This window comes from Saccostrea cucullata, unplaced genomic scaffold, assembly GCF_032062105.1.
Source record: "Saccostrea cucullata isolate Sc308-1 unplaced genomic scaffold, CSIRO_AGI_Scuc_v1 ctg8058, whole genome shotgun sequence".
Lineage (NCBI taxonomy): Eukaryota > Metazoa > Mollusca > Bivalvia > Ostreida > Ostreidae > Saccostrea > Saccostrea cuccullata.
Genome location: NW_026926835.1, coordinates 18,855 through 27,433, shown reverse-complemented (window position 1 = coordinate 27,433; position 8,579 = coordinate 18,855). Strand labels below are relative to the sequence as shown.

The following is an 8,579-nucleotide window of genomic DNA, read 5'->3' as shown; positions in this document are numbered from 1 at the left end:
GCATATTCTTATTACAGTTGCATTTCTAATATTTCCTATGAATCTTTATATCCTGTTGATCAAAAGTAAGGACCGTGTGCAAAAAATTAGGGCCGTGTGCAAAAATATTTGGACAATTACCTTTTGTCTACAAATCTTTTTTAATGAAAGTCTATAGCAGCTACCTATGCATTTATGCCTACACTTGTAAAATTAAAGTTTCATTTTCACTTTTGTTTCTAAGAAGTGAACTTAATTTTCAGAAAATGTAGGACTATCTTTTGTTTTTCCTCTCTTTAAATCTATGATGATTGTTATGTGTGAAGCTTTTCTTTTTAAAGCTCAATTTCTCTATACATGAAGTATGTATTTTGCATTTTTGTCATGTGAATGTTGAGACGTGTTCATTTTTAAATATATATCTGAGACTATTCCAAGGTAAGTTTGTCTTATTTTTGTTTACATTTCCTATGAAGACATCATCTTTGCATTTAATCATAATTAGTATATGTAAAGTTCAGTTTTGAATGTAAATGCTGTATTTATCCTCATTTCATGTGATTTACAGTTGTATAATCTGCATGTAACTCAGAGTGTATTTAATATTACTATAATGGGTCATTCCATGATTGAATTTAAATCAGAAAAAAATGTTTACTAAATTTTAGTAAAATACATATGGTATCTTTTACATTTCTGTCCTGTTTGTCTGTAAATTGTTGCTTTACTTACTTTGTAAAATGAGGTTAATTTGTGTATCACTGAATATTGTATGCTTTTTTTCAGGATCAGCTAAGATGTTATTTCACTGGATTATTTAATGGATAGGGCTTATATATATTGGATATCTCTGGTAAGTTTGTCTTGTTTTTTGTTTACATTTCCTATGAAGGTCATCTTTGCATTTAACCATGATTATATGGTTAATTTAATTACTGTGTAATACTTATGTGATCTAATATCTCTAACTTACATTCATATAAGAACACTCTTATTTAACCTAAAATATATTAACACATGATTAAGGGATTTTCAGAATATTAATAAGTCCTTTTGTATAAATTATGATATATTTTCAAAATGCATTATGTATGTTACCCATGGAATTCAGACTTACTAAATGGTGATCAAAGAGATATTAACTAGGAATCTAATAAGAGAAAAGGAGGAATTTACAAAAGATTAATCCTAAGTCATTTACTTTTTGTTTTGATTCTAAATATGTGTGATATATGGCATACATATATTTTCATTTTCACTTTTGTTTCTTGGTAATGAGCTTTTCAAAAAATGAAGGACTACATGTTGTACTGTGATGATGCTAAAAAAAAAGATGTATTTTTCTGTATGCAGTACAGATAGGTATTAAACCAAAATTGAATCTGCTGTTAATAAAAAATCTTTTAGTGTCTAAATAATTAATCTGATAATCATTTTATTTGTGATATTAATACAGTAATTGTTCTTGTTTATTATCTATAAATAACATGATGAACTTTTCTCATCTGGAGTTAATGTTAAAAACAATTTGTTTTGAGATTAACAAACATTTTCATGATCTTTTTTGGCATTGTACATGTTGTATTTAAATATGCATTGTTTCATGCAGTACTCTGTCATATTAACAAAATGCTTTTATTTCTACAGTCATCAACATGGAAGATGTTTTATTCCTAACATCTATAATCCATTCTCTATGAAGTTCAGCCTTCTGCCCATTCCTTTGGAAATACATAGTTAGTCAACCAACATAAAAACAATCAAACTTGTAGGTCTTTTAAAGATTGTTTTAATTTATTTAATTGTGTTTTATTTAAATCACCTATATGTTTAATGTCAGCTATGCTAAATAACATTTCTGTGTAATTTAAAGATAAATGTTTTTTCATGTGCTAAATAATTAATTCTGATAATCATTTTATTTATGATATTAATACAGTAGTTGTGCTTGTTTATTATCTAAAATAACATTTTACAACTTTTCTCACATTTAATGTTAATTTTTTGAGATTAAAAACATATATATATTCATGATATTATTTTGGCATTGTACATGTTGTATTTAAACATGCATTGTTTCATGCAGTACTCTGTCATATTAACAAAATGGTTTTATTTCTACAGTCCTCAACATGGAAGATATGTTTTGTTCCTAACCATCTATAATCCATTCTCTATGAAGTGAAGCCTGGCTGCTGGTCTTCCTTTGGAAATACACAGTTTGTCAATCAACATAGAAACACACAAACTTGAAGGTAAAGTTTCAATGAGATACAATTGTAATTTTTATTTATTTATTTATTTACATATGCATGTTTATATTTTTGAATTGATAAGTAAATGATATATGATTTTTTTTTAAATAAAGAGGGCTTGGTGGTCATGGTCATGTTTAAACTATATTGATATCCTTTAGAAGAAGAAAGGGCATAAAAAATCATGATCAAATTTTAAAACTAAAATGTATGAAATTTTTCTTTGCCAAATGATTAGTTAACAGCTGAAGATAGCATATCTATAGAATAAGTTAAATATGGCTAATTTGTTAACCCCCAGCTTCCTTAATAGCATAGTTGGTAAAGATAGCAAGTTTTGACTTCAATTGCTGATGAATTCTGAATTTTCCATTTAATATTAACATTATATCAAAGGGAAAGAATACTATAATGTGGCTCATTAGGATGACCAGAAAAGAAATCTTAATGACCCTCTTGACTATGTATAAAGATTGTAACCTTATAACTGATGTAAGATGATCTGATTGTGTGGAAATAAAATTTCCTGGTGTTTCTACTACCCAAGATCTTTTTCTGAGTGTATGGGACTGCTGTAAACCTTCTCCTGTTTATAAAAATAATACCTTGGAGCATGACACTTTATTCATAAAAGGTACTTTCAATATCATTTCTATGAGTTTGTGTTCTTTCTTTTTAATAATCTAGTGTTATATCTCCTTTAACCTCATTAATATGTATGCTTCCAAAATCTTAGATCTGTCTGTATAGTTTCTTCAGCTCTTTGAACACAAATACCCTGATTCAATCTTTTGAGGTAAACATCATAGAGACATCATAGATGATTATCAGAGTGTGTATCACAATCTTGATCATAAGGTCAGTTAAAATGGTCTTAGGCACAACAAATGAAAGTGAAAACTTTTTTTTTATTAGAATACATAATTTTGTAATAAACAAATACTGGAAAAGTTACTCTCATAATAAGCCTTAATGTCCTCCAAGAGTTCAGTTTGGACTTCCTCCATTAATCCTTGTATCTTGTAATCCTTGTATCTCCAATGGTTTTGTGGGCTAAAAATCATGTGTCTTTAACAATCTTTTTTTTCTGACAACTGTTTTCTCTTATCATCTATAAACTTGACTTCTTCTCTAGTCAAAGGTCTTTCAGGGTAATCCAAGTAATTCTTACCCTCTTTTGGTAATAAATGGTTATATTCTTCATTGGCTTCTTCTGCAATCAAGGGTCTTTCTATGTAATCTCTGACAACATTAGGATCACCCTTCTCTGGACTTAATTGGTTATATTCTTGTTGAGAAATGATCTCAATAGTGCCATCTTTTTTTATTTTAACTGGTATACCTCTGTCTACATCTTTCTCTGAAAGAATTCTCTCTCCAAACTGAATTTTACTCATTCCTTTACTCTTTTCTTTACTGGAGGTGTTACCCATGGTTAATATGAAAAGTCAAAATCTGATGTTACACCTTGTATTTATACCCTTTTTGTCTATATTTAGAATTCCATCAAGCTTATATTATATTAAAAATTTTTTTTTTCAACTAAGACATTATTTTTTTCTATTTTCCAGGATTCTCTAGTGAGGGCTTATGGAAATGATCTATGTCTACTCTCAGAATGGTGAAAGACTTTCAGATTATGCAAAGACTAACAGAATATCCTCTCTTGGAACACTGAAACAAGAAAATCAAAACAGGATGGAGGATTTAAGAAGAACAGAGATAAATATGATTTCCAACCAATTTAACCAGTACGGTCATAGACTGTGGTTTACAGAATGACAAAGAAAGGAGCCAGGATTGTATCTTTCACTGTCAGACACTGACTATGGATAAAGTGTAATTATTTATCAGACTGAGATCTAGTCAAATCAAGTATTGAAAATATGATTTTCTGATAGCATGAGCTCTTTAAAAACTAATTCTCACTGACCTCAAAGTATCTGAATGTGACTTTTATTTTTACCAATTCATATTGAAGACTGTTGTTATGTATGGGAATTACACATTTAAACCTTTTATTTTTCATCTAATTTTTACAACCCCCTAGAAATTACACAGATATCCAGATGCTGGATTTAATGTTATTATTTAACTTTCCTGGAATTGTAAATATATTTTGTTTGTGTATGTATCATGTTTAATTTTGAATTTAAATTGGGTCTCAATAAGACCCCCAATAAAGATGCAAGTGTCCCATAATCTGTGGTTTAAAAATATCTTGAATATCTTTATCATACCATATTGTACATACTTATTACATATAGAATGGTTGTATGAATACACTTTGTTGTTTAGGACACTTTGTCAAGGTCAAAGCATAAGATTATTGAGATGACTTCTTTGACAATAATTTGTAACTTACAAACTTCACATCATAAGTACACAGATGAAGAATCAATAAGATATTTCTATAGATTTTTTTGGATCATTTACTCCTGGGTAAAAGTTAGTTACTGAGATTACTGATTTGAGTCCTGTAATGCAATAACTTAAACATTTTGTAATAACTTATAGACTTTACAAAAATTAGGTGCAAATTCTTTGGAAAGGAATGAAATGTTAATCAAATGTACAATGTTCAAGGGTGTTTATATGTCTATTACTATGTAATACCTAGGGTTTCTGTAAAAATCCTATATTCACTGCATAGATAAAGACTGGTATAATATATATTTTACACTATGATGAAGAAAAAAAAAGGTCAAAAGCTCTCCCCTTCATATCTTTCATATTCTGTCATACACAACAATAGATAAATTGCAGTCATTTAACAAAATGAGGTCTAATCAAATCCTAGAATTGATATTGTGATTTTCTGATAGTATGAGATCTTCAAAAAACTAATTCCCAGACTTCAAAGTATCTAAATGTGACTTTTATTTTTACCAATTCATGTTGAAGACAGTTGTTATGTATGAGAAGTATACATTTAAACCTTTTATTTTTCATCTTATTTCTACAACCCCTAACAAATTACACAGATGTTTAAAAGCTAGCTTTGGTGTAATTATTACTTTCCTGGAACTGTAAATACATTTTGTTTGTGTATGTGTGTGTGTGTCCTATTTTGAATTTAATAGGTCTCAATAGGACCCCCATAAAGATGTAAGTGTCCCCTGATCTGTGATGTAATAATATCTTGAATATTTCTATCAACCATTAGACTTCATGCTTACTACACAGAACAGGTTAGAGTAATACACTTAGTTTTATAGGACACTTTGTCAGGGTCAAAGCATGTGATTATTGAGATAACTACCTTTGACAATAATTTGTAACCTGCAAAATTCACATCATAAGTAAAGAAAGATTCGGAGATTTTCTATAGATTTTTGGATCATTTTTCTCCTGGGTAAAATTCAGTTGTTGTAACTTTAACATTTTGTGATAACCTAGAGACTTTATATCAGCTTAATTGGGTGGCATAGCATATTCTTTGGAAAGAATTGAAATGTAAATCATATGCACTATGTTCAAAGATGTTTAAAGACTATTACTATGTAATACCTTAGAAGTCTGTAAAAATCTTTTCACTGCATAGATAAAGACTGGTTGGAATAATATATGTTTTGAAATAAGGTTTAGGGAAAAAAGTCAAGACTGTGGATATGACTTTTATTCAAATGGTGCAGTACAGCAACTCTGGTGATTTACATACCTTCAGTCATAAATAGATAGGTATTGGGAAGACTCCTCTAGATTTTGAAATTTTTAATTCAAAAGTATACAACTTTTTTTTTAAAGTTTGAAAGATTAAATGGCAGCATATCATTTGCTTGTGAATTAAAAAAATAAATCCAAACATATACATCTTTGGATGATAATTATATAATTTTATCAATTCCTGGACTTCGGTCTTGATATCATCCTTTAATGTCCTTAAAATTTTAATGACTGTCTTTTAGTTTTAGTTGAATTCGTTTCTTTTCTACATGTGAAAATGACATCATCCAAAGAAGTTCTTTGTCTGCATGTTATATGAAGAAGACAATTTTCATCACAGTGAAAGAGATTGATTTGTTAAACATAATGCATTGATGCACAAATATATTTTAAAATTTCTAATAGCTAGGGTTCATATTTCTTTATATGGAATGCTAAGTACTGTTGATTTCAATTTTTGTGAACAAAGACAAACAAGTAGAAAAAATGTACATGATGTGTCAGAAAAGCATGTGTAAACCTGATGACTTTATCATTGCTGATTAAATCAAATTATGAGTTTCATCTTTGTTACATTGTAAACATTTCTAAGTAGGGCACACACCAGAAACTTAAAATTATTATATCAGGGTTTAACACAACAATTCCAAATGATTTTTGGACGCTTTTCATGTATCAGAAAGACAAAACAGAATGTTTGTTCACAGATGTTCCAAAGGAAAACAAGCTCAAAGAAATGATTTGTAATGTTCTTTATGTGATTCATGTAAAATGTATTTTAAAAGTGTACCCTAACATTTATCTTTTGCATTTATATTTTTGTAAAGAATTTTTCAAAACTTTGAAAAAGTAGTCTTATTGTATAATATGGGTAGCTTAAAATCTTGTAAACTTAAAAGTTGTACATGATGTGTTACACATCTTACATATGTTACCATTTCATTTCAGGGTATTCAGCATATATTGTAGTTTTGTCTTAAATTTGTTTGCTTATGTAATCAATAATTTGCGAATACTCAAATTAGGAAATATATGAGAGAATAAACAAGAAAATCAGGTTTAAAAAATGTTTTTACTACAAAGGGGTTAATCCATAAGTAAATTCAGTCTATACATTTAAGGTATTGGTTTATGAAATAAACTTGCATTTAAGCATTTTAAGACAATTGGAAACATTACTTTAACCAGTTAAAAAAAATGAATAGATTCACTGTCAGCATGTTATTTCTTGTAAAATAAATGAGAAAACAATTTTATTTGAGTCAGTTTTTTTTTTTTAAATGTAAATAAAGAAGCATTGGAAGTTGGGAATATTTCACAAAGTTAATTAATTTATACAAAATTTTTTATACATAAGTGAATAGAATTGGGCAGCAGGCAAAGCCTATTTGAGCCTTCTTCCTAAAGAGGGTAATTGAGCATAATTCTCACTAGGATAGTTGGAATATTTTGATTTAAGCATTAAAGAAACTATTTCATATTTAAATATACAAACCATGTTTAGTCATGCAGTATATAGTTTACACTTGCCAAAATGTAAACCTTATCTCTATTCAGGGTCAATCCAAAGGTCAAAAAGTAATGAAAAAAATATTTCTCTTTATGTATCAAACATGCAGGTATTATTGCAATAAATTCACTGTATTCATTTTTTGTTCTCTTCTTATGTATGAATAGCTCTGATTTAGGCAATCAAAGCAAATGAGTTATGTCAAATGATGAAGGTATACACAAGAAATTAACATGGACAGAGAATTTTGAGTTTCCCTCAAATATGGCTGCCAAGTGATGTGAAATAAAAACAAAATGTGGATTCATCTATTAGGATTGAAACTTGTACATAATATGAATGATGGGTACTATGACATTAAGAATGACATGAAAGAAATAAGTTTGATTCAATTATATAAACAGTTCTTAATCCATACAGTCAAAATGAAGGGCATATATTTTTCTTTATAGGCATAAAGTAACAAACACTCACCTAATCCATCAAAATTTTACTTTTTGAAGAAAAGGAACCTTACTTACTTTATTGAGTTGACATTCATATTTTTGTGTTTGACAGGTAGACTAATGGTTTCTGACTAGTATAATGAGAACTTTTTATTTAAGAGTCATCAGATTGTTCTGATATTTTGGTTAAGATATCTGCATGACATCAATTAATTTGTTCATACAAAGGGATAAAAGCTTTTCCAGGTTTCCTCTTTACTCAGATTAGATTGTGTCTTGCTAATATATCCAACATATAAGTTACTCATCAAAGTCAAACAAAGGTAAATAAATGACCTTATTAAGTTTTAAGTCAAAAGGTCAAAGAGATGTGGAAATCTGCTAAATTTAATTGTTTAGTTAATATTCATCAAACTTCATGATAGGTTAATTAAACAAACTTCATATATTTTGATTTTCAGGTCAAAGATCAGCACAATTTTTGCTATACCATTGTTGTCTATGAATATCTTAACACCTCTATTGACTTTTCAGGTTAAAGGTCAATGTATTCCTGCTACAGTAAAACTTCATTATAAGGATCTCATAGTGATATTCTTTATTTGTAAGGAATTAGATATAAAATCTCCCACTCTTTCTATAATATGTCACTGAATGTGCTCCTTCATTTTAGAGAGTTTTACAAGCAAATCATATACTGACTTTCAATCCTTCAAAACACAA

General features: G+C 28.5%; 1 long non-coding RNA gene across 1 annotated transcript; it reads left to right on the top strand.

Moving 5' to 3' along the window:
* Window positions 1-2,088: 2,088 nt before the first annotated feature.
* On the top strand, window positions 2,089-7,156 carry LOC134272745 (uncharacterized). Its single transcript, XR_009993274.1, has 2 exons — window positions 2,089-2,234; window positions 3,806-7,156. It is a non-coding gene; the product is annotated as an uncharacterized LOC134272745 (long non-coding RNA).
* The last annotated feature ends 1,423 nt before the right edge of the window (window positions 7,157-8,579 follow it).